This window comes from Hyperoodon ampullatus, assembly GCF_949752795.1.
Source record: "Hyperoodon ampullatus genome assembly, chromosome: 1".
NCBI classification, from domain to species: Eukaryota; Metazoa; Chordata; class Mammalia; order Artiodactyla; family Ziphiidae; genus Hyperoodon; species Hyperoodon ampullatus.
The window spans coordinates 189241986-189269511 of NC_136914.1; the positions used below are offsets into that span (position 1 = coordinate 189241986).

Consider the following 27526-nt stretch of genomic DNA (forward strand, 5'->3'; position numbering starts at 1 on the left):
AAAAAAACCCATCAACATAAAATTCTTGAAAATTTACTCCACTGGAAAATCTAACTAGGATGTGGAACTAAATCCTTATTTAATCTTATCTCAATGCTTGAATAGAGAAAAGACTATAAATGAGTGAAAATACATTTGCATGTATGATATCTGACTTACAGATCAATTGTTCGGTAAACTTGATCTTTAGATAAATTGCCATGGAACAAAGTTATTTAAATGAGTTAGTTAAGTTGGATGAGACTTGTTTCAGGTTTGTTGCTATAGAAAAACAGTTCTGGCTTGATTAGAATAATGTAATGAAAGAAGCCATAACATAATGCTTGGATATAAGCATGAAAGTTTTAATGTTAGTTTGTCACTCTGATTCCCATTCCTTAGTGTAAAGCCTATTGATAAAATCCTAAGGTTTTATGTAGAAGTATAACATTTCACCCAGGACCATGTTTCATCAGATTTATTGCTGTGGTCTGAGCCACGTGGGTTTTAATTTCCAGAAGGCAGTCTATTTCAGCAGCTGGATGGAACACATCACAGAAAGAGACAGGAAGATAGAGGAAGCTGTTTCCATGAGCTATGCAGGTAGAAAAATTTAGCCCTTCCTTGTTCTTTTAATGAGCTATATTTCAGTTTCTTCTGAGATATAAGAATAATTAGAATGTTTCTATCCCAGGGGGTATTTATGGAAAACACAAACTACAACTGAGTTTTTCTCATTTTATTATAACTGGCTGCCTTCTTTAGACAGCCTCATTACTTCCATGCTAAGTCTATGTCAAGCCACTCTACAAAACTCTCATTTTCATGAGCATTCTTATTCATGAGAAAAAAAAATTAGTATTTGCTTGACCACATAACTCACTAAAGAAAACAAAGACATTAAGTTTTAGGGGGCGCATTTTAATTAATTATCTTTTACAATTTTACTTAGTTATTTTTTATTTTTTTCAGGTTTACTGAGGTATAACTGACAAAATTATAAGATATTTAAAGTGTACATTGTGAAAAGATTCCTCCCATCCAGTTAACCTAGTTAATTAACACATCCATCACCTCACATATTTATTCTTCTGTGTATGTTTGAGATCTTTAAGTTCTATTCTTTGCAAATTTCAACTATACAATACAGTGTTATCAACTATAGGTTACAGTAGTTTGTAACCCATTTCCCCTATTCCCCAGGTCCCTGACAACCACTGTTCTATTCTGTTTCTATGAGTTTAGCTTTTTATTTAGATTCCACATATAAGTGATGCCATGCAATATTTGTCTTTCTCTGTCTGGCTTATTTCACTTAGCATAACGCCCTCAAGGTCCACCCATGTTGTGGAAAATGCAAATGGGATTTCTTTCTAATATATTATTGTATGTTATACAATAATATTCCATTGTATATATATCATGATCTTTTAAAATTTAAAATGCCTCAAAACGTTCAGCAGCATTTATTACCAATAAAAATTAAAGATGGTTTTAGAGAAGAAACACTCTAAAGAATTCTTTGTAACAATTTAAGCACTTTCAGATTTAACAAAATGGAAATCAATTAACAGAAAATAAGTGTCTTCACTTTTATAAATTATACTGGAAACACTTTTGTAGCCATCTTTAAAATCTTAAGATCTTTATTTCTCTAAATACTAGATAATTCTCAGAAATTAATTACATAAGAGAACTTATCAGTCCACTGATAGCTTGAACACCAAGAATAAAACAATTGAGCATATTCATAAGTTTAAAATTCTACCCATGAAATTTGTTTGAATTTTTCCCAATACATCAAAAGATATTAATTTAAACTTCACTAGTGTGTACATGTGATAACTCAAGATGAAGTTGTCTATGATTTAGAAAACTTAAGGCAAAATAATTATAAGGATGAACTTCCATAAAATGTTTAAACAGTAAAGAGTATTTTCACTTATTGGGGGGGTGCAGGGGGAAGAACTCATAACAATTTACATGCTAATTACAAGTAATTCTTATGGATCTATTAAAACATTTTTGTTCCCTTAGGACTTGCAGTAGGTCTGAAGTTACAAAATGCACTTGACTGTAATATAATAGAGATGACTTAATGTGTGGAACTTTTCCATTGGATTTTCTGGTTGAATAAAGTAAGGACTTGGAATTTGTCATGACAATAATAGAAGATGAGATTTGAATGCTTTCTATTTTCCAGGCACTGGGCTAAGGGTTTTACAGATAATATATTTTATTTTTAAACAGCTTTATCAACGAACCATTATTACTATCATCCATTTTACAGCTAAAACAACTGGGATCTTGAGAGTTTGCCTGAGGTCACAACACTCAGTACTGATAAAGAGAGGATAAAAATTTCTATCTGAATGACTATGAAGCTAATCATTTGCTGAACTACACACTTCACAGTAGAATTATTTAAAAATGCCTCATGTAAGTTTTAAAACCATGCCATATTCTTTTAATGATTTAGAAATTAAGCAATAATATTAACATCCTTTGATTCAGTGACTTCATTTATTAACCAGCTTTTTGCGATGAAAAATGTCAAATAAATGGAAAGGCTGAAAGAATAGTTCAAGAATCCCCTGTACCCCCATCACCTAGGTTAGCAACTGTTAACATTGTGCCATCTTTGCTTTATCTACCTTCGATCCATCTAATTTTTATATGTGTATTGATAAATAGATTTATAGATATTTTTTCATGAAAATCTGAAACTAAGTTGTAGATATCATGAAACTTTACCTCTAATATTGAAGCACACAGATCTAAAAATAAGAAAATATTTAAAAATAACTATAGCATTATCATAAGAAAAATTCACTCAACTCCATAATATCATCTAATAACTATATTCCATGTCAAATATTACCTATTGTTCAAAATTTTCTTTATTGTTTGTTTTTTTCTTTTCAAACCAGGATTCAGTAAAAATCCACATACTGCTTTTGGCTATTCTACTTCTCTAGTCTCTTATTCCACAACCATCCTCCTACCTTTCCCCCCATTACACTGATTTTTGAAGAGACAGGGACAACTGTCTTATTGGATGTCCCACATTCTGAATTTGTCTTAGTAATTTTATTTTTGATAACCTACCATATGAAGATAACAGCTAATAGAAAAAAAAAAAAAAAAGGAGACTCCCCAGGACCCTTTAAGAAGAATCCTGAAGTCAAAATAAATAGTCTAAGTTGTAATTTGCCTTTTTTACTCATATTCTTTCACATGTGTACCATACAGTAGACTCCTCCAGAGGCTATATAACATCATTATTTTGATAGTTAATGGATGTATCCTTAAATGTTCCTGTGTTTTCTAGAATTTTTTAAGGTAGTAGTAGGTTTATGATAAGCGTGTTGTTTACAGAAATTAATTCAATATTATTGCAATGCTTCTACTGTGCTCTTACTAGTTTTCAGCTACCTACTATAATCTCTGTAACCTTATCCAATAAATTGTCCTTTTGAACTTGTGAAGCTTTTCTTGTCCTTAAGTGGAAAAAGTTACAAGTAAATACATTTAGATATCATGTGTTGCAATAATAATTTTGTAGTTTTTCAAAAAAATATCTAACTTTAAAAAATTTATCTAAAACTTGTAATTTTAGAATTTCATAATAACTATTAAGAATCTAATAAAAGAAACTTTATTATACTGTCTTATTTTTACAAATAGATTTACTTTGAGAGGGGAGATTAAAAGACATATTCTCAAGCCATAGCTGCCAATTTCTAAATCTAAAGACACCGAAAAATATGAAAAGGACACAATCAAAGAATTTTTTGAATCATGGATGGGATAAATCTAGTCCAAAGAAATGTGGAGACACTCTAAATAAGAAAGAAAAAAGTGACAAAATCTAACTTTCCTTCAGCATTATAGATGATAATAATTTACCTTATTGTCCTATACAACAGAACATTTTAAAAATACTATTATCCAAGTTATGATGTCATTTTGCACCCATTCAAAATTTAAAGGAAAGGAAATTGAATTTTTTTCATGTAGACATGATATTTTTAATTCTTTTCTAAAATTTATTTATTTTTTATATAGCACATTCTTATTAGTCATCTATTTTATACATATTAGTGTATATATGTCAATCCCAATCTCCCAATTCATCCCACCACTACAAGCCCCCTGCCACCACTTTCCCCCCTTGGTGTCCATACTATTGTCCTCTATATCTGTGTCTCTATTTCTGCCTTGCAAACCAGTTCATCTGTACCATTTTTCTAAATTCCACATATATGCATTAATATATGATATTTGTTTTTCTCTTTCTGAATTACTGACCATTTTACTTCTTTTCCAACTTGTATTCCTTTTATTTCTTCTTCTTCTCTGATTGCCATGGCTAGGACTTCCAAAACTACGTTGAATAATAGTGGCAAGCATGGACATCCTTGTCTTTTTCCTGATCTTAGAGGAAATGCTTTCAGTTTTTCACCATTGAGAATGATGTTTGCTGTGGGTTTCTCATATATGGCCTTTATTTTGTTGAGAAAGTTTCCCACTATGCCCACTTTCTGGAGAGTTTTTATCATAAATGGGCATTGAATTTTGTCAAAAGCTTTTTCTGCATCTATTGAGATGATCATATGGTTTTTATTCTTCAATTTGTTAATATGGTGTATCACATTGATTTGCATATATTGAAGAATCCTTGCATCCCTGGGACAAATCCCACTTGGTCATGGTGTATGATCCTTTTAAGGTGTTGTTGGATTCTGTTTGCTAGTATTTTGTTGAGGATTTGTGCATCTATATTCATCAGTGATATTGGCCTGTAACTTTCTTTTTTTGTACTATCTTTGTCTGATTTTGGTATCAGGGTGATGGTGGCTCATAGAATGAGTTTGGGTGTGTTCCTTCCTCTGCAATATTTTGGAAGAGTTTGAGAAGGTTGGGTGTTAGCTCTTCTCTAAATGTTTGATAGAATTCACCTGTGAAGCCAACTGTCCTGGATTTTTCTTTGTTGGAAGAATTTTAATCACAGTGTCTATTTTGTTACTTGTGATTTGTCTGTTCATATTTTCTGTTTCTTCCTGGTTCAGTCTTGGAAGGTTATACCTTTCTAAGAATTTGTCCATTTCTTCCAGGTTGTCCATTTTCTTGGCATAGAGTTACTTGTAGTAGTCTCTTAGGATGCTTTGCATTTCTGCGGTGTCTGTTGTAACTTCTCCTTTCTCATTTCTAATTTTATTGATTTGAGTCCTCTCCCTATTTTTCTTGATGAGTCTGGCTAAAGATTTAAAATTTTTGTTTATCTTCTCAAAGAACCAGCTCTTAGCTTTATTCATCTTTGCTATTGTTTTCTTTGTTTCTATTTCATTTATTTCTGCTCTGATCTTTATGATTTCTTTCCTTCTACTAACTTTGGGTTTTGTTTGTTCTTCTTTCTTTAGCTGCTTTATGTAAGGTTAGATCGTTTATTTGAGATTTTTCTTGTGTCTTGAGGTAGGCTTGTATAGCTATAAACTTCCCTCTTAGAACTGCTTTTGCTCCATCCCATAGGTTTTGGATCATTGTGTTTTCATTGTCATTTGTCTCTAGGTATTTTTTGATTTTCTCTTTGATTTCTTCAGTGATCTCTTGGATGTTTAGTAACGTATTGTTTAGCTTCCGTGTGTTTGTGTTTGTTACTTTTTTCCCCCTATAATTGATTTATAATCTCATAGCATTGTGGTCAGAAAAGACTCTTGATATGATTTCAGTTTTCTTAAATTTACCAAGGCTTCATTTGTGACCCAAGATGTGATCTATCCTGGAGAATGTTCCGTGTGCCCTTGAGAAGAAAGTGTAATCTGCCCTCTTTGGATGGAATGTCCTATAAATATCAGTTAAATCTATCTGGTCTACTGTGTCATTTAAAGCTTGTGTTTCCTTATTAATTTTCAGTCTGGATGATCTGTCCACTGATGTAAGTGAGGTGTTAAAGTCCCTCACTATTATTGTGTTACTGCTGATTTCCTCTTTTTTTTTTTTTTTTTTTTTGCAGTACATGGGCCTCTCACTGTTGTGGTCTCTCCCGCTGCGGAGCACAGGCTCCGGACGCGCAGGCCCAGCGGCCATGGCTCACAGGCCCAGCCACTCCGCGGCATGTGGGATCCTCCTGGACCGGGGCACGAACCCACGTCCCCTGCACCGGCAGGCGGACTCTCAACCACTGCGCCACCAGGGAAGCCCCTGATTTCCTCTTTTATAGCTGTTAGCAGTTGCCTTATGTATTGAGGTGTTCCTATGTTGGGTGCATATATATTTATAACTCATATCTATTTCTTGGATTGATCCCTTGATCATTATGTACTGCTCTTCCTTGTCTCTTATAACATTCTTTATTTTAAAGTCTATTTTATGTCTTATGAGTATCAGCTTTGTTTTGATTTCCATTTGCATGGAATATCTTTTTCCATCCCCTCACTTTCAGTCTGTATGTGTCCCTAGGTCTGAAGTGGGTCTCTTGTAGACAGCATATATATGGGTCTTGTTTTTGTATCCATTCAGCCAGCCTGTTTCTTTTGGTTGGAGCATTTAATCCATTCATGTTTAAGGCAATTATCAATATGTATTTTCCTATTACCATTTTCTTAATTGTTATAGGTTTGTTTTTGTAGGTCCTTTTCTTCTCGTGTTTCCTACTTAGAGAAGTTCCTTTAGCATTTGTTGTAGAGCTGCTTTGGTGGTGCTGAATCCTGTTAGCTTTTGCTTGTCTGTAAAGCTTTTGATTTCTCCATTGAATCTGAATGAGATCCTTGCCGGGCAGGGTAATCTTGGTTGTAGGTTCTTCCCTTTCATCACTTTAAATATATCATGCCACTCCCTTCTGGCTTGTAGAGTTTCTGCTGAAATCAGCTGTTATACTTATGGGAGTTCCCTTGTATGTTATTTGTTGCTTTTCCCTTGTTGCTTTCAATAATTTTTCTTTGTGTTTAATTTTTGTCAGTTTGATTACTATGTGTCTCAGTGTGTTTCTCCTTCAGTTTATCCTGACTGGGACTCTCTGCGCTCCCTAGACTTGGGTGGCTCTTTCCTTTCCCATGTTAGGGAATTTTCGACTATAATCTCTTCAAATATTTTCTCAGGTTCCTTCTCTCTCTCTTCTCCTTCTGGGACCCCTATAATGTGAATGTTGCCCCAGAGGTCTCTTAGGTTGTCTTCATTTCTTTTCATTCTTTTTTCTTTATTCTTCCACAGCAGTGAACTCCACTATTCTGTCTCCCAGGTCACTTATCCGTTCTTCTGCCTCACTTATTCTGCTATTGATTCCTTCTAGTGTAGTTTTCATTTCAGTTATTCTATTGTTCATCTCTGTTTGTTTGTTCTTTAATTCTTCTAGGTCTTTGTTAAACATTTCCTGCATCTTCTCGATCTTTGCCTCCATTCTTTTTCCGAGGTCTTGGATCATCTTCACTATCATTATTCTGAATTCCTCTTCTGGGAGGTTGCCTATCTCCACTTCATTTAGTTGTTTTTCTGGGGTTTTATCTTGTTCCTTCATCTGGTACAAAGACCTCTCTGCCTTTTCATTTTGTCTATCTTTCTGTGAATGTGGTTTTCCTTCCATAGGCTGCAGAATTGTAGTGCTTCTGCTGTCTGCCCTCTAGACATGATGAAGTTTTTAAAAGCCAAAAATTGTTTTGTACATCTTTTCAAAGTAGCAATGAAAAGTAAATGAAGCATCTGACAGAGTTACCATATTGCATTGACTGGGGGAAGCCACACAATAGGTGAAAGAAAAAAAAAACCTTGTAGAGCTGACTTTGCTGACTGCCTGTTGGAGAAGTCAGTTAAAGAAATCATTTCACTGCCTCTTTCCAAAGATACAGTACCTTGCTGAATTAATGACTTTGCTGCAGACACAAAGATGGGTGAAAATCTTGTCCACAGAATTGTACTTCTGCCTTACAAATGGATTAATCTACAGTCATGGCGGGACTTGTTATTTGGCTTGTATTCATCTGGTAGCAGAATCAACCAATCATGAAAAAAGACAAGATTGTATATGAATGCTTGGCAACAAACACAAATGGTACTGAGCTATTTGGTATGGAATTAACTTTTCAAATCTAGGTTTATCATGGAACGACTATGTTGCACTGATGGTGTAAAAGGAACAGTGGCCCCTCTACACAAATTAAGGCAGTAACAATAAAGTATACTAGTTGTCATTATATTCTTACCAAAAACTCACAGTAAAAATAAAGTAAAATTCCAGTTTTACTTTAAAATATTTTGATGAAACACTAAGTTACTAATTGTAGTAAATTTTAACCCTTGACTACACATCGTTTTAATATTATGTGTGACAAATGGCAAGCACACGTAAAGCACTTCTGCTGCTTCCTGAAGTACAAGGTTTTCTCAAGGAAAATCACTCATAATTGCTGGAGTTGCAAGCTGAATTATTCACTTTTTTCATGGAACATCATTTTTTACTTAGCAATAACCACAAACTGTAGTTATTCAGACTTGAGTATCTGGCAGATAACTTTTCGAAAAAGAACAAAGTGAGCCTGACACTTCAAGAGACACAATAGACAGCATTTGTTGCCAATGATAAAATTCAAATTTTCAAATGCAAGTTAAAATTTCAGAAAACTTTTATCTGCCACTGTGGGCTTAACAGCTTTCTAATAATTGAAGACTTTTCTGATGAGATCATTGGCGAATGCTGATATTAACAAATGTGATTCTCTTGATATTGTAAATTTTGTAATTTCTACACCAGTATTTTCCAGATGACTAATGCATGATGTTACAAGATCATGCAGGGGAAAGATCTATTCAAAGTACAAGATCGATCAATGGATTTTAATGTAATAAAGTAAGAAAAGTTCATTGATATGGTTTCAGATTCCACACTGCAACTAACCTGTACTAAACTACCCTTTGTTGGGTTTTAGTGTAGTGTCAAATAAGAATGTCCACAATTATCTGAATAGGCCATTAACATACTCTTCCCTTTTTCTTCTCCATATCTTTGTGAGGCTGATTTTTTCACATACTTCAACAAAAACAACAGAAATTCAACAGATTGAATAATATTGAAGCAGATATGAGAATCTGCTGTCTTCTTCTAAGCTAGATATTGACAGATTTGCAAAAATGTAAACTCAAGTTTCTCTTTCCACTAAGTTTTTTGGTTTGTTTTGCAAAATAGTTATTTTCATTAAAAATAGCTTAACATGTATTTTTTTGCCACTTTTTTTTTTTAACACTACATTGGAGGAGAAAGAGGCTGAGGGCCTCAAAGGTATAGAGTTGAACCCACATTTCCCATAGAACTGTGGAACGTCTATGAATGGGCATGTGATAAGATGCCAAGAACAAAAAACAATGCAGAGGTTTTTACAATGCGATACAAAGCTCAGTTACAAATATGTATACAGGTATTCAGAAACAGACACCTCTCTTAATGGAGGAAGAAATTATAGTGAAAAAGAAAAAGTGCCATGCTGAATAAGGAGACAAATCAACAAAAAAAACTTATAATACTGTGAATGAAAGACTTCGAAGACAAGTGCTTAGGTAAACCCACAAGATAAAATCAGTTATTTGGTAGGATTGCCATGAATCTACACACATTTCTTAATCGATTAATTTTTTTTTACATCATCATACAAGAGTATATTTAGTGTTGTAAGAAACTGCCTGTCTCCACAGTGCTGTATCTAATTTACGTATATTTTGATGTTTTTTAATGACTTAGTAAATAAGTATTTTAAAATATACTCATTTTTAACTCTTAATACAGTCAACATCAATAAAAAAAACCCACATGAGATCTGGAAAGAGTAGAATTAACAGAGGTGGTGAGAAGTGGTTGAGTTCTGCTATATTTTGGGAGTAGAAGCAGCATGATGTCTTGGAAGACTAAATGTGGGATGAGAGAGAAAGAGGGGAGACAAGCATAACTCTTTACAGTTGGAAGGAATCTATAAAAACAGTTCAAGTGTTTTTCATATTGAAAGCAAGTTTTTTTTAAACCTATGTAGTAGCAAAGGGTTTGATTTTATCAGAAGGTCTTAGTTTTTAAATATAACCAGAGAGCATCAGATGTAGCCCCATATTTATAAGATATCTCTTGAACAAACATAAGCCTGGAAATAGCTCAGCAATGTCCTCAACCTAGAGCAGAACATACAGAGTTATATTAATTACCTTTGGGTAGCATTTGGAAAACAGTTGCCTTTTTATTCTGTCATGAGAAATCAGCCTTGTACCCAGTTTAATGCCAAAAATATTGACAGCTATTGTTCATTGGAGGCTTCCTACAGTTCATGCCAATTGAACAAAAGCAGAAATATCTGACTTACCAAAGAAATCAATTTCTATTAATGAAGAATTAAAGTAAGCGTCCTTCATAATCTTACAGCTATCTAATCTTTCCCCTTAGTGAGCTCAGCAAAAGGTTTTCTGCCCTCAACATACTTTTATCCCTTAATTGAATCGTTTGGCACTGATCTTGGTTCATTCTGTTATGCAAGTCTTAAAACTGGTCTTCTTTCCCCACCCCCTTCCTTGTCTCCCACCCCAATATACTTTACACATCACTGTCAGATTCATTTTCTATCAGCAACATTTAGCCCTTATCACAATGGCTCCAACCCTTAAATAGCTGCCTATTATCTTTCACCAGATTCTAAGAATTAAAAGAATCATTTTTCTTGCGTGTGAAAATACTTTAGGTAAAACAAATCATTATGGAGACATGAGGTATAATTTTATAATCTATGTGATAACATATAAACTCCTTATCCAGGAAGACTTTATAGTAATTAAGCATATGAACTTTAGGATGAAAGGGAACAGGTTGAATTAGGCTCTGCTACTAATTATCAGCTATGCTTTTGGCAAGTAAGCTAACTTCACTAGGTCTCAGCCTCCTTAGCTTTCAAAAGGGGATGATACCGCCTGCCACATAGGGTTTTGGCAGAAATAAGCTGAACAGTAGACATAAAACATTAAGAAGGTGCCTGGCACATAGGAAACATTCAGTAAACATTTGCAGCCACCACAATAATATGTATTTTTTTCTTGTTCTAAATGTTATTATTAATCCTCTTTAATAATTAAAACAAACTTTCTAACGCATCAGAAATGAATCTTAGTGAAGACTCAAAAGTGACAGAAATATCCATTTCTTCATATTCTTAAATGAAATTATATTTGATTTGGAGTATCAACCCTTATTTTTCAGTGAGATATTTAATCACATTCATTGTTTAGCTCTTCTTCAAGGTCATACCTGAACCCAGGGGTCATATCATGCCCAGAAGGTGGGGAATAAAGTCTCTAATCTCTCTGCTATTAAGGTCACAAAGAACCCTTGAAGTCCAATGTCTCTCTGGTTTTTTGCCCACAGAGGAGGAATGAAGCCTTTGGTCAAGCTGGGAACTCTGGCGCTTCCCCTCAGCTTCCTTAGGCACGTCCAGGCTGAGAAACCCACTCTGGAAAAATATAGCCAAGATCCTCCTCTTTCTCTTTTGACTCCAGAAATTCTTTGTAATTTCTTTATATGAAGTTAGGCTTTAAAAATAGATAGGAAGTATCTTATCTTCTGGAAGATTCTAGGACTGAGCAAAAAATCAAATCAAAATTGCAAAGAGTGGTGGCACAGTGGTTAAGAATCCCCCTGCCAATGCAGGGGACATGGGTTTGACCCCTGGTCCGGGAAGATCCTGCGGAGCAACTAAGCCCGTGCGCCACAACTACTGAGCCTGCACTCTAGAGCCCGTGAGCCACAACTACTGAGTCCATGTGCCACAACTACTGAAGCTTGTGCACCTACAGCCCATGCTCCACAACTAGAGAAGCCACTGCAGTGAGAAGCCCATGCACTGCAACGAGGAGTAGCCCCAGCTCACTGCATCTAGAGAAAGCCCGCATGCAGCGATGAAGACCCAATGAAGCCAAAAACTAAATAATAAAAAAAAAATGCAAAGAGTCTATGAACCTGCCTGGAAAAGGGATAATATAGGGGGAAATATTTCAATAATTTATACTTGAATAAACTGTCCTCCAAATCCCTTTATTTGCAGGTCCCTGATTCCCTGTGCAAGCACCATCCACTACAACCACCCTTTCCCCACACACATTGGTTTTGATTGGTTTTGATTTATTAGTCTTTGGATCCCCACATGTTTATGTAAACTTCTTTAAGATTCAGCTCAGGGACAACCTCTTCTGGGAAATGGTCCCTGGCAACTTTCCTTCTCTAAGTAGGTATTTTGCCCAAATAGCACCTACACTTGTACTGTAACCATGTGTTAACATATTTGCCTCCTTCCAACAATGTATAAATTCTTTGAAAGCCCTACAGTATAGTAACTAATATCATGGATTTTAGAATCAGCGGAAGAAAAAAAAAGATGATTTTGAATCTAATATCATGGATTTTAGAATCAGAGGAAGAAAAAAAAAACGATGATTTTGAATCCCAGTGCCTCTACTTCCTAGCTATGTAACTATGGGCAAGTTCTTTAAAGCCAAAAAGTTCAGTTTCCTTAGTCAGGAAATGAAAACAAAACCTAGCTCCTGGAGCAAAGTATTAATAAGTATGAAGCACTTAGCAAAGAAGCTCTGCCATAGAGTAAACACTCAAAGGGACATATAATTTAGCTTGTAGGATACTACACAACATAGGGTGTGTCATGTAGTAGGTACTCAAAAGCATGCAAACTGAAGGAATATATGTAATAAAGCCAAACACAATAAGGCAATAGTGGTTTTGATCCAAGGTCACTATGTGGAGATGTGCAGTTTGCACCCTGTACGAGGCACCTGCATGGGGGATGGGTGAAACTCAGCCCAACTACTCTCTGAATGCCTCTCAGCCTGCCCTGGCAGGGGCTGCATCAACCTATACAGAAGGCCACTTCTTATATTTTAAAAAATGTGTCTTTATTAAGCAACCTTAGTCTTTTCAAGGGATCTTCTGCTTGATATTTTTCAGAAAACCACAGGAATATTTCCTTGAGGCAATTTACTCAAGAAGAATTCAGAAAAGAAAGTTATTTATTGACTGACAGAGTCTACTTTAAAAAGTATTAGAGTAGCTTTTTCAAAGAACCCACTGAAGAGCCACTTTCAAAATCAGACCTAAGGTTACTCTGGTGCTCCTGTCAAAATGACCGTGAGGTGAGGCGTTAATAACATACTTTATGAAATTACCTCTGAAATGCTTATTCTAACACTGGCTAGTTCAGAAGATCACACTGTACCTGACCTTTGCTCTGTAAATCTTACAAGAGCCTGTGCCTGAGCAAATATAAAATTGGATGGGTTTTTATAGAGTTAAGCAAATCATACATGATTGTTAAAACTAAAAAAAAAAAAAGGAGTATTATGACAAACTATGCCATTTTAAATATGTAATGCCACACTAATGATAATCAGCCTAAAAGGTTCTGCCCAGATTTCCTACCCAATCTTTTGAACCTTGGGATGAGTGATGCTCTGGCCCCATAGGCTAAGCCTCTCTACAGCAGTGTTTGTCCACGGGCCTCCACTGGCACCTGGGCACCTTCACTGTGCAAGAATGTCCTATGTACTACATCTCCCCTTCCTACCGGTAGTAGTCCTGTCATGGTGATAAGCAGACATCCTCCAGGACTGATACTGCCCCAAGATTAGAACCATCACTCTATAATTTCATTATTTTCCCAATTCACCAAGTGAGTTCACTAACTGTTCTGCCTGAAATCTCAAAACGCCAGGTAACTGAATACTTACTCAAGCTTCCATCTCCCCGTGGCTTCATGGATGTCTGTTGCCCAGTAACTTGAACACTGAAGGACCATCTGTTTAAAGTGATTCTGGAACCTAGCTGTCTACAAAGAGACAAATGGGACCTAGGACCCTTCATTCTCTGTTTATGGCAGTTTCCAAAGTCACATTGCTCAAAGCACTATTTATCAAATATATTAATAGGCATTCCACACCAAAAGGAGGGTTCCATGGACAAATAAGGAAATTTTGGTTATTGAAAATTAAGATTTTTTTTCTTTACTACAGAATTTATCAGTGCCTTCATCTTGAAAAAAGTTGAGAAGCTAACCACAGAGAGACAAGAAATAGTATTTTGCAAACTTATTTAATAGTATTTTACAAACTTATTAGACAAGAAAGAGTATTTTGCAAACTTATTCAGGATTATCTATTAACTTGTTGAGGAACTAGAGTTCCATGCTGCATCCTTTAGAATCATTGACTCATATTAAGATGACAGAATTCACAATAGTCCTTATGTTTAACATGCAAGAAAAGTTAGCATGGCCTGTGAGTGAATTGCTCCATATTTTTAGGATGGAATTCAGCCATAATCTTCTTTGAAAAGCCTTGATCGATAATCTCTATTGTCTCCCTATTCTCCTTGCCTGTGAACTGTAGACTCTGCACAGACACATAACAAAGGCAGAGTCTAGATGCCTTTTGCCTGTGCTCCTGAGGTCTTTTGTGTCTACGTCTGTCGGACCTATTACAGTATTGTGATTGTCAGTTTGTTTATCTGCCTCACTCTAGATCAACAAACTAAAACCTACTGGCTCACCATCTTTGTCTATAAATCAAATTTTCATGGAAGACAGTCATGCTCACTGGTTTACATATTGTCTATGGCTGCTTTCAAGATATACCTGAAGAGTTGAGTAGCTGCAATAGAGACTGTATGGCCTGCAAGCTAAAATATTGACTATTTGGCTCTTTAAGGGCAAGTTTGCCTATCCCTGTCTATTAGCATCCTGAGGTCAGGTACAGAGTCAAATCCTTCAGTTTAATACCTGACAAGTGACAGATGCTTAAAATTTGTTGAATGAAAGCCTTTACCTTTCAAAATCAGTCTAAGAATGTCTGATCCTGAGATAACAGTTCTAATAAAATGTGAGGAATAGAATATTCAATTCAGGTCACATAGTCAAAGATCTTATTCAATATTCAAAAATATTTTTCTATGTTGACTTGGAAATATAGATTCAAAGAAAGTTAATTCAATAAATAAAAACCTTCATATAGAAGTATACAATCTAAAAATAGAACAGAGTTTGAGGGTCACTCTGTAGAGCATATATTAATATATTAATTCTTGATATGAATTCTTGTCCTCCAATATCATTTTGAATCCTTCAAACATGAAGCGTCTACTTTTCCCCTTGGGAAATAATTTTGAACACAACTGTTTTATAAGTACCCTTTCCTGGAATTCAAGCAAAATTGTTTTTTGTTTTTATTTCATCCTATTATTCCTAAATCTGTTCTTTACCAAGAGATTTTCTTCGATTTTAGAGTAAAATTTTAGAAAGCATAAGAATGTGGAAAATAAATTTTCAGAAAACTTTAGCAATTTAGTGGAACCCTTGATAAACAGAGTTGCTATTAAGGCTCAAGAGAGTCAATGAAAGAATCAAATCCCTGACATTTAAGAGGTTTGCTTTAGTTACAGAGTTTACCTAGAATTAGATGGTAGAACTGGGATTAATGATATAACCTATGTTAAATCCCCCTTAGATAAGATTTAGCACAGAAAATGCACACAGTAACTACTTACTGTTAGTAATTATCACTCATATTTTAAGTGACTTCATATATATCATGGTTAAGAGTGGAGTTTGCAACCAGTGGCCCCATGATTTGAAGAAATGCTCTGCCACCAGGTGCTCTGTCTTACCCAGGGTTTTGGACATCCAGGTCTAGCAATGCCTCAGCGACTAGTTTAGACACACTCGATTGTAAGTCACGCATCACACAAAGGAATCAAACACAGGAAACAGTAATATGAATTTCCCATGATCATACTACATTGTACAAAAGAGAGCAAAATGTCCGGCAATGGTGATATGTAAGAAAAGGGGGGACTTATTAAAAGACAATGCTTTACTTTTGCAAATTAAACTCAAGTAGAGATTCTAAAACCTGTGAAACTTCTAGCCAACACACTGAGAAATGGATACCTTAATAAAAATAGTAATTGTAATAGTGATAATAATTCTACGTATCAAGCATTTGGATGTCAATTGCTTTTCTTAGTTACTTTAACAGTAATAACCATCACTAACATCTATTAAGCACTTACTATGATCTAGGCATTCTGTTCACTGCTTTAAAAGCATTACTGAGTTTAATTCATAGAACTCACCTTCTATCAAAAAGGATTTAATACAATTTATACAGTGATATATGTTTCTTTGGTTATCATTCATATTAATTTTCAGCCAACCTTAATAACACAGCTTAGTCTTAAATTGATGCACATTTCCTCAATTTTTCATATAGCTAATTGAACAAATACCATGTAGGAGGTTTTTGCAGTTAGGCAAAGGACTGTATAATCTGACAAATTAATTTATCCTAGAATATCTATAAGCAATGATGGATTAGTGTATTATCTTTTCAGCTTCACATTTTGATTTCTAAGGACAAATGTCATAATCCAAAGGACGGACTTTGGATAGAAAATATAGGAATTAGGATAGACTAATATGAAAGATGAGAATAGACGTTGGGTGGAGGGCCCTATGAACCTCTGTCTGGAGTGGAAGATACACAACACAGCATTGAGCACATAAAGAAAAGCAATTACTGGGGGGAAAAATCAGATCACTCTCACTTTATAATGGAAATTAAATTACCATTATATTTTATCATCTTTAAGCATTTAATAAATTTAGTTCAGCCTTCACATATTTTTGTGATCATTGAAGTTTAGGTTTGTTTTTTTAACTACAATCATAAATGTGAGTGGCCCATAGACAGTGTGAAATGTTCATTCAAGCTTAATGGTGTTTTGTTTTGTTTTGTTTAAGATATGACCATATACCTTTAATATTGACAATTTTTAAAATTAGTGCTATGTTCTAAGCATAGTGTTATATATATTTTTAATAACGTTTTTTATTAGTTTCTGCTTTATAACAAAGTGAATCAGTTATACATATACATCTGTTCCCATATCCCTTCCCTTTTGCATCTCCCTCCCTCCTACTCTCCCTATCCCATCCCTCCAGGTGGTCACAAAGCACTGAGCTGATCTCCCTGTGCTATGCAGCTGCTTCCCACTAGCTATCTACCTTACGTTTGGTACTGTATATATGTCCATGCCTCTCTCTCACTTTGTCACAGCTTACCCTTCCCCCTCCCCATATCCTCAAGTCCATTCTCAAGTAGGTCTGTGTCTTTATTCCTGTTTTACCCCTAGGTTCTTCATGACATTTTTTTTTTCTTAAATTCCATATATATGTGTTAGCATATGGTATTTGTCTTTCTCTTTCTGACTAACTTCTCTCTGTATGACAGACTCTAGGTCTATCCACCCATTACAAATAGCTCACTTTCGTTTCTTTTCATGACTGAGTAATATTCCATTGTATATATGTGCCACATCTTTATCCATTTATTGGATGATGGACACTTAGGTTGTTTCCATCTCCAGGTTATTGTAAATAGAGTTGCAATGAACATTTTGGTACATGACACTTTTTGAATTATGGTTTTCTCAGGGTATATGCCTAGTAGTGGGATTGCTGGGTCATATGATAGTTCTATTTGTAGTTTTTTAAGGAACCTCCATACTGTTCTCCATAGTGGCTGTACCAATTCACACTCCCACCAGCAGTGCAAAAGTGTTCGCTTTTCTCCACACCCTCTCCAGCATTTATTGTTTCTAGATTTTTTGATGATGGCCATTCTGACTGGTGTGAGATGATATCTCATTGTAGTTTTGATTTTCATTTCTCTAATGATTAATGATGTTGAGCATTCTTTCATGTGTCTGTTGGCAGTCTGTATATCTTCTTTGGAGAAATGTCTATTTAGGTGTTCTGCCCATTTTTGGATTAGGTTGTTTGTTTTTTTGCTATCGAGTTGCATGAGCTGCTTATAAATTTTGGAGATTAATCCTTTGTCAGTTGCTTCATTTGCAAATATTTTCTCCCATTGTGAGGGTTGTCTTTTGGTCTTGTTTATGGTTTCCTTTGCTGTTAAGCATAGTGTTATATTGATTTAAATCCCAGCCACGTTGCTTAGTAACTATGTAACTATGAATAAGTTAAACTGAGTCTGTTTTCATGTCAATGAAATGGAGATAATAGAATTTTTTGTGAACGAAGTTACTTCATTATTCAATAATTGTTATATTCTTTCATTATCCATATTATGCACATGAGAAGACAGAACCTTTAAGACCTCTCCCAAATAACATTCCCTCTCCGGGTCTAAGTGGCAGAACTTGTACTCAATCCCAGAGCCGCAGTTCAAACAACCAGTACTGGGGGGCTCATTTGCCAAAATCTTAGATTGCTTAACTAGCAGACCTTAGAAAGTTAACTGTCAGCTTGACAATATCAGCCTCTGTATTACATGTTTCTCCTGCTCTAGGGTGAGGCCACCATGGAGGAAGTTAGCAGCTTTCAAAAAGTGAATCTGTTTCTATCATCAGCCTATGCAAGTGCCAGTGATTTGAGATGTAAGGCTACAAGATGACAAAAATTGTGAAAACCTGGACAGAAGGAGCAGAAATGCTTTTGGTTGACATGTCAGAATACAGCTTGCTGGAAAAGAAGACATTTTACTTTTTCTTATGTGGAATTTGTATTATCGGTACTTTAGACTGATCTAACATTGTTCTCAGCAGTTGCCAGTAAGCTCTTTGATTGCTGATAAGCCAACTAAGCAGTGCTTTGGCAAAATGCATACTGTTATTGGCTTTGGCAAAATGCATACTATTATTGGCTAACTCTCCTCCAACTTCAGACTGTGATCTGAACCTCAAATCCTGTCTCCAATGACTAAAGTATAATCCAAAGTGAGCATGTTGACATGACACCCCAAGCTATCTCACATAAAAATGTATTGGAAATTTATTGGCCCTAAAAAATCCGCTTTAAGAAAAAATCTTAGGGAAAATAAAATGTACATGTATAAATTCTAAAAATCCTATTTGTTGGATTCCTAAATGGGTTAGATTAGTGCCAAAAGTTAATGTTTTTAAAAAGGCTATGGCTTATGATGGCAATCTTCACATATGTTCAATACTTATAAATATCTTGTCAAAGAGTAAATATTTGGTTCTGTCTCCCTTTGTGAAGAACTGTGGCTTTAAAATACATATTAAGAAGTCATATTCTGGGAACTAACTATGCATGTGATGACACAGCCTTTAAGGTACTATGCTAGGTTTTGAGAAATCAGAAGAAAATTCAAAAGATGCATTTCACGCCTTCCAGTTTAGAGAGGTTATAGAGATGGATAAATAACAGATAATTTAAAATGTGATTAAGTCTTATGAAAGAAGTAATCATGTGGTCTGGGAACAAGAAAAAAAATGTACCCAAACAGATTCAGGTTAAGAGAAGATGCCAGGAAAGGAACTGTAAATATCTAGGATAAAGAAGATAATAGCTAAGCTTTAAAATACTAGAATATGAGCATTCCAGAAACTGGGAGTAGTGTATATAAAAGCAGAGGGGTGTCAAACAGCACTTTAAATGTGGGAACTACAAGTGATCTGATATGGCTGGACTATAGGATTTGACAGGAAAGAAGTAAAAGGAGACTTGAGGAGGTGAGGAAGGGTCTGGTCCCGAACGGCCATGATAGTAACTGGATAGGAGCCAGAAAAATTCAGAATGGAAAACATATCCTATAAATCTATGAAACTTGCCTTCAAAATGTTTCCAGAGAATTTATTAAAAAGCAAGTCCATTGTATTTTGCAGTAATCTCCTGCAATGTACAGAGATTACTTGTATTTACAAGAAAATACATTGTAAGGCAATTTCACCTTATGCTGCTAAAACAACCTGCCTTTAAATAGCTGGGTAGCCAAGTCACCATTCCATTGGCTTCACTTTTCTCATTAGTAATAACAAAAATAACAACTATCTTATGAGTTGCTATGTTCCTGGCACTGTTCTTTGTTCTTCACATTTCTAAGTACTCTACATATATTAACGTCACAATTATGAAAATTAAATTATTTATTACATGTAGAGCAACTATTATTATTATTATGTCCATTTTGCAAATAAGAAGAGCAAGTCATGGAGAAGAAAAGAAACTTGGCCAAGATGCATAGTTTGTCAGTAATGAAGCTGAAAGAGAGAGCTGAACAAGATACACCCCCGAAGATCTACTCCTCATAGCACTGGGAATAGTGTCAGACACATAGTAGACACTCAAATCTTAAATTAATGAATGAATCAGTATCTCTGTGGTGAATTAAAGATAGCTCCAAATTATTTGCCACTTCTCCCATGAAGAGGTGGAGGCTAATTCCCCTCCTCTTGAATCTGGGTTAACCTGGTAACTTGCTTTGAACCAAAGGAATGGGTTCAAAATGCCATTTCTGGGCCTAAGCCTTAAAAAGGTGTGTAGTTTCCAGCTGTGGCTTTTGAAAGCCAGCAACCAAGCTATAAAGAAGCTTGGCCTAGATGACTGCATGATGACAGGCAATTTGGAGAGACTGTGGAGGACATGACACCATCTTGGATGTCCTAGCTGTAGCCTGACCTCAGCTACACCACATGGAGCCCAGGATTGGTCCATTGAGTCTAGTCAACCCAGAGAATCATGAGAAACAATATATCACTGTTGTTTTAAGCCACTACATTTTGGGGGTGGTTTAGGACATAGAAACAGTCTCTGTGGAAGTATATATTCTTACCTCCTCTAAAAACAAACTTTTATCATAATTAATCTGTGACTCAGTCAAACAAAACTTTCACTGCCATAGGTAGTAAATGATATTTATAAGTGCAAAAGCTACCTTCTTTTTTCAAAAACAAAAGAACACTTGAGTTTCAGGAAATTAATTTTCAAAGAAAACCTCTTTCTGTTTTACAATGGCTTTTCTTCTAAGAAGTTTCTCAAAAAGTGAAGAACACAATTCTTTCCCTCTATTTCCTCACAGTCTTACAGCATTCTATCACCTGGAAGGTCAAATGGGCTAATAACAGGAAAACTACAAAGTTGGAGATGGCCATAATCATACATGAAAACTTATATCAACACAACCAGTTCTTTTCAAAGTACATTCATTATCTCAACCAATTCCATTTTGACTACACAGACCTGCCAGTGTGAACATACTGCCAATTTTCTTTCAGAGAAAACACCTGTGTCCTTTAAAGCAACTCAGAAATAAGTAAAAATGTTAATCCATCAAGTGGCTATTTGGATAACATGATAGTTTGATAGCATAGATATAGTCCCAACAACTTATTTCCTTTCATAAGGAAAAAATGTCTTTCTTAACCCATAAGTAAGTCATGACTACCTCGATACTGCAGTGAAGTCACATAAGGTTGACATATAAAATTGTATGAATTCACAGAAAGTATTATATGTTAAGGACACCAGCTCAAGCCTAAATTGTGTTTTAGATACCAGTACTCATATATTCACACCCATGTCTGGAAGATTGGTAGGACAACTCTCAGAAGTCTATTGGCATGAGGGATTGATGACCCTCCTGCTGGGAGAAAATTCATCCTAAGCAAAGAAGGAGTCAGAAAAGCTCAAACCAATAACAAAGCCTTGGTCAACAGAGGGAGACACAAATCTCTGAGTACTGCATGGTATCAGCCATTTTTGTCCTAAGGAGGGAGGACCTAGGGACATAAACTCCCTCCTCCGTGTGACTTACACCTTTCCACTAAAAATCTTATAAGCTATCAGGATGTGAGGCAGAATAGGAGGCAGCATCTCTAATAGAATTAAACACAAGGGAAGAGAGGGAAACCTCCTATTTCAGCAGCAAACACACAATGAGGTTTCAGATGCACGGAAATTTTGGAAGGTAATCTCACTAAAAATGCTGGAATAGAAGAGAAGGGAAGTAGTGAACACCAGGTGGTAGTAGGAAGATGTATTAATGATACCACATGGGACATGTCTCTGAGATTTCCAGAAATAAGTAGGCAACTGGCAAGGGTAACTTGTTGGAGAAAGAGCCTCTAATGTCACTGATAATGTGCCTCCATCTGGCTAGTGGAACTTTGGGAATCTCAGCATATAACAATAATGGTAGATGGGGTTAGCAAGTTGAAGCTAATGAACTCCTTTGTTCATAAATTATTAATTAATTCATTTTCTGAAACACATTAGGAAGTGGATCAACAACGATATTTTCCAAAGGCAGAAACTGTTGTGCTTTAAACGTGTGTATGATGACTTTAATTATTACAATCCTAACACTTTTTACTCATCCTCATAGAACTTATCATGATTGAAAAGGTGAAGAAACTATGATGGAGAGCCAGTAAAATGTCACACAGCAGCACAGTGGTCAAAAACACAGACTGGCTCCAGTTAGACCTCAGTAAATGTCTGTTTCTGTCACTTAATAGCTTTGTGACCCAGCTGACTTAAGGAGGAGATGATAATATTGCTTATTTTATTACACTGCTGTGAGGATCATGGGAAATAAGACACTTCAAGCATGCTGGGTATGCAATGAATAATAAAAATCTCAAGTCCAAAATGCTTAAAATATTCTACGTGGTACACTGTCTTCAAAGATGCTTCATAACATATATTCCCCCTCTCTTTACAGGCTTGTCAAAACTCCTAAGAAGAGATGAAGTTTATTTCCCCACGAACCTGGGATATGAATTGCCTTGACCAACAGAATGGCTGTGCCAGTTCTGGGACTAGGTCATAAGAGGTCTGGCACCTTTAGTTCCCACCCTCTTGGAATCCAGCCAACCTTTAAGCTCTGGCTAAGACTGGTGAATTATGAGAGACCATGCACAGAGTTAGTTGCAGCCACACTGAGGAAACCACAGACAGGAGTGGAACCCCAGCTGAGCTCACAGGTAAATACAGCTAAGTGAGCCAGCTGACATGTAGAGCAGAAGAACCACCCAGCTGAGCCCAGCCAACACGCACAAGCATGAGAAATGATAAATTGTTGTTTTATGCACCTAAGATTTGGGGTGGTTTGTTATGCTGCAATAGGTTAGTCAAACAATCTACAAGGTATGATCTGCTCCTGCTAGGGTCACCAGTATTAACTCTTAGCCCTCTCACCTCATTCATACTTCACCAGCCATTCTGACCTTTTGAATTCTGAGATATACCATGGGGCACAGGGTCTTCACACATGCTGCCTCCTCTGCCTGGAACATGCTCCCAGCAAGCCTCTCCATCACTCATGCCCACACGCTGCCTCTTTTTTCTCTAAATAACTCCTACTTACCATTGTGGTCTCAGAGACCTAGATGAGTCTTACTAGTCTTATTAGTCCCTAGACTAATTCAGCTGCTTATCATTTACTCTTATAAAAGCCTTTAATTTCTTTATAGAGTTTATCATAATTATAATTATTTGCATAATTATTTAATGTCTACCTTCCTTCTACTCTATAAGTTCACTGAAAGCACTATGCTCAATGTTTTTTATCTAGTAGATGCTTAGTATTAAATGCTTGAGTTAATGAAACAAAAGGTTGGCTACAGTTGAGCCAAAAGTAAAAGCTGTATCTCCTGACTCATAGATTCCTGGTCTTATCTTTATAAATTACCACTCTTATTCCCTTTTGTGCAAAATTGGTATGAGGCTTTATTCTTTTGCATTTTAAATTCAGGATATGGGTTGATATCATTTTTAGAGAAGGAGATTTCTACAGAATTAACACATATCAAAAAATACAGAACTTTTATATTAGTTACCAATTTATCCTTCTCTGAAATCCCCAGATTATTCTATAATTCTTATTTAAAAAACTTTATTTCCCATTTCCCCATAGAAAACCAGACAGGGAGCAGCACTTAAATGGAAAAATGGGAACCTGGCAATTGCCGTAGAGAAAACCACTGCTCAGTGGAAAGTTCTCATGAGGTAGGACAGAGCAGATCCAGTAGACTCGATCCCAGCTACTAGGGCTCATTTTCCCCGGATCTTGCTGACAAAACATTATCAAACTTGGGGATGGTTAAGCTCTGCTTCTATCAGTTAATATACATTTCAACTAAGTCTCATTACTTAATCTTTCTGCAGCTCATCTCCAGTTATAAAAAGTGGACTAGTAACTCTCTATTTCCTAGAAGAATTATAAGGATTAAAGTGTTTTATAAAATATGAATCACAATTTACATGTATGGTATCACAAAAAATATTTTTCTAAAATATCAAAAGCAATATATTTTTTGTTTTTGTTGTACAAAAGAGGTATCTCTTTCTGATGTAAAAGGTCAAGACTGAAAAGAATACTTCCAGAAGCAAATTTCCCATGTGTGTGCAGGCTGGTTTTGTGCAATTATAGAAGTGTCACTTATCTTTTACTCCCTGTAAATGATGCTCACTGGAATTGCACAGGGCACAGTCTGGGAGTTCTTATGCTGTGGCAACAATTCCATTGCTCACCCTGGTGCCCCCAGTGGGGTTTGGGTAGCATAGTTTTGAAATTCCTCCCATTCAGTAACCTGCATCAAATTTCAGAACCCAGGTGCCCACATGAGGCATTAACTCCACTGTTTCCCAGGAGGGACTGCAGCTGCCTTCCCTAAGTTCCAAGACCTACTTTCAAGCCAACATAAGGAGAGATAAGCACTAGATGGCCACAGCAGAAGAGCAGTGTCTAGTCTATATACAGGACGTTGTTTCCTATAGAGGGAGGTACACTTAAAGTCATAGCTCCAACAGCTCAGTTGGGTTTGTCATGCTGAGAGAGATCGGGACTCATGGAAATCAAGTAAAAAAAGAGACCCCAGAGAAAGTGATTCATGGTAGTTTTCCTGTCTGCAGACAATTCCTTCCTCTCTGCCTCAGGCTCTCAGAACACTTTATACCTCTTCTAGAACTTCTCATATATGGACATGAATCATACTTATGTCTACACCTGTTTCCCAAGAGACAGTAAGGTACTCGAGGCCAGTGACTTATCTTATTCATCTCAGGGTGACTCAGGTGTAACTGGGCCTCCTTAGTCAGCCCTGCACTGATCCTGCCCAATCTTGAAACCAATCTCATACAGAGCGAAGCACAAACAAAAGAAGACTACAAAAGAATAAAAAGTTTAAAAATATGTCCTAGTCTAGGTTTCTATTATTTTTTAAAAGCCCAGATAATGTCATAAAAGCCCACATAAAGATGATTACAGGCAAAAGCAAAGTTTTATTTACAAACAGATGTTGATACTGGTTTCATTCTAGCCTCTGCCTATTCTGTTTTGCTATCAACTGAAGTATTTAGGGGGTGAAAAAAACAACAAAAGCCATGGGCCCTGGATGCGTTGAACAGTTAGAGAAAGGCCAGTAATGCTGCTTCCACGTGGGCAAGTCTGTGATAATGGGATTAGACATCCCAATTCCATTTGCAGAGGATTGTTTCTTATGTAAGTGACTCAAGCACTTCATTTCATCACTGCATTGAAGTCAATGTGTATGTCTGTTTTTTCTACATGTTGCTTTCTCTTTGGCAAAAATTCATTATGAAAGACAGCCACTTATACTGAAGTTTATTTTGAATTCACCATGTAGACAGCTCTAGACAGTTAGTATGGGGAGAAAGGAAAATGACCTGTGACAAGAATAAATCCTTCAGTAGAAACTGTGGATATTTCCTTTCTGATGATGCTCTGGGGATTAACAAAATTAGATGGGTAGTGTTAAAGGAGGACCTCAAGAATCAGACAGCTTTAAAAATAAATGACAGTGTTCAATGATACAGGATAAAGTCTTTCTTTTTTGATCACCAAGAAAAATAATTTAGAGTAGTTTTATGAGAGATATTGAGTATAAAGACAGTTAATTAACTCTCAATATTTTCACTTGAACACTTCCTAGGCCTGTTATCCATTTAGTGTAGATTTTCCAATTACCTAATGAGACAGCCTTTCTTACTGATGCATCAAAACAACTATTCACTGTTCAGCACAGCATATGGAGCCAATCAGAATGGTTCCAAAATCTAATTTGCTTACACATAACTTACTGGTAAGTAGTGATGGATATATATGTTCTGAATGTAGCCCATGTAATGGTCTTAAGAGGTGGGGCCTTTGGGAGGTGATTAGGCCATGAAAGTGGAGCTCTCATGAATGGGATTATTGCTTTATAAAAGAAGCCCTAAGGAGCCCCCTCACCCCTTCTACCACATGAGAATACAACGAGAAGACTGTGACCTGGAAGACAGCCCTCAGGTGACAATGCTGGCAGCGTGATCTCAGAATTCCAGCTCCCTGAACTGTAAGAAATAAAATTCTCTTGTTTTAAGCCACTAATCTGTGGTATTTTGTTACAGCAGCCCAAAAGGACTAAGACTAAATATATATTTATGCCCTTTAAAATATTTATATGCAAGCCAAGACATGGAATCAACCTAAATGCCCATCAACAGATGAATGGATAAAGAAAATGTGGTACATATATACAATGGAATATTACTCAGCCATAAAAAAGAATGAAATAATGCCATTTGTAGCAACATGGATGGACCTAGAGATTATACTAAGTGAAGTAAGTCAAAGACAAATATCATATGATATTGCTTATATGTAGAATCTAAAAAACTGATAACAAATGAATTTATTTACAAAACAAAAATGGACATACATAGAAAACAAATTTATGATTATCAAAAGGGAAAAGGAGGGGATAAATTAGGAGTGTGGGATTAGCAGATACAAACTACTATATATAAAATAAACAACAGGGTCCTACTGTATAGCACAGGGAATTATATTCAATATCTTGTAATAAACTATAATGGAAAATAATCTGAAAAAGAGTACATACATGTATAACTTAATCACTTTGCTGTACACCAGAAACTAACACAACATAGTAAATCAACTATATTTCAATAAATTTTTTTAATATTTATATGCAGACATATTTTTAAAAGCATACTTTTTGCTACAATGTTTAATTTTCTTTAATATTCCTGTACTGCTTAAATATGTATAACATGTACAGTCAGCCCTTGGTATCCACAGGTTCCACATCCAAGGATTCAACTAACGACAGATATAAATATTAGGAAAAATTTTTTTTCAGAAATTTCCAAAAAACAAAGCCTGAATTTGCCATGTACCAGCAACTACTTATATAGCATTTACATTGTATTTACAACTATTTAATAGCATTTACCTTGCATTAGGTATTATAAGTAGTCTAGAGATGATTTAAAGTACACAAGAGGAGGGTATATGCAAATACTAAGCCATTTTATATAAGGGAGTTGAGCATCCAAGGATTTTGGTATCTGAGGGAGGTCCTAGAACCAATCCCCTGCAGAAACCAAGGGACGACCGTGCTTTGAAGTGTGCAAAAAAACCCAAATAACAAAAACATTAAATAAAGAACTGAATTATGTTAACTCGTTATATATTTTACTGAGAAGGAAAAAATACAAGTTCTCTAGGACAATTTATCAATACAAAAAAAACAGTGACTTTATTTCCAAAGTGTTAACGGGTGTCTCAACCGCTGAAAAGGCAGCACCCTTCTGAACATTCATCCTATCATTTTCTGAGCATGTGGTTGGCCTAATTATGAGAAACAATCATTTGACAAAATGATTCTAATCTGGATGCT

The 27526-nt window shown here is 35.8% G+C and overlaps 1 protein-coding gene across 2 annotated transcripts in view; it reads right to left on the reverse strand.

Moving 5' to 3' along the window:
• PRKG1 (protein kinase cGMP-dependent 1) overlaps positions 1-27526 on the reverse strand; it is a gene marked incomplete at both ends in the record, with an annotated part of 1229056 nt that overhangs the window by 333640 nt on the left and 867890 nt on the right. The gene's annotated exons all lie outside the window — the stretch shown is intronic.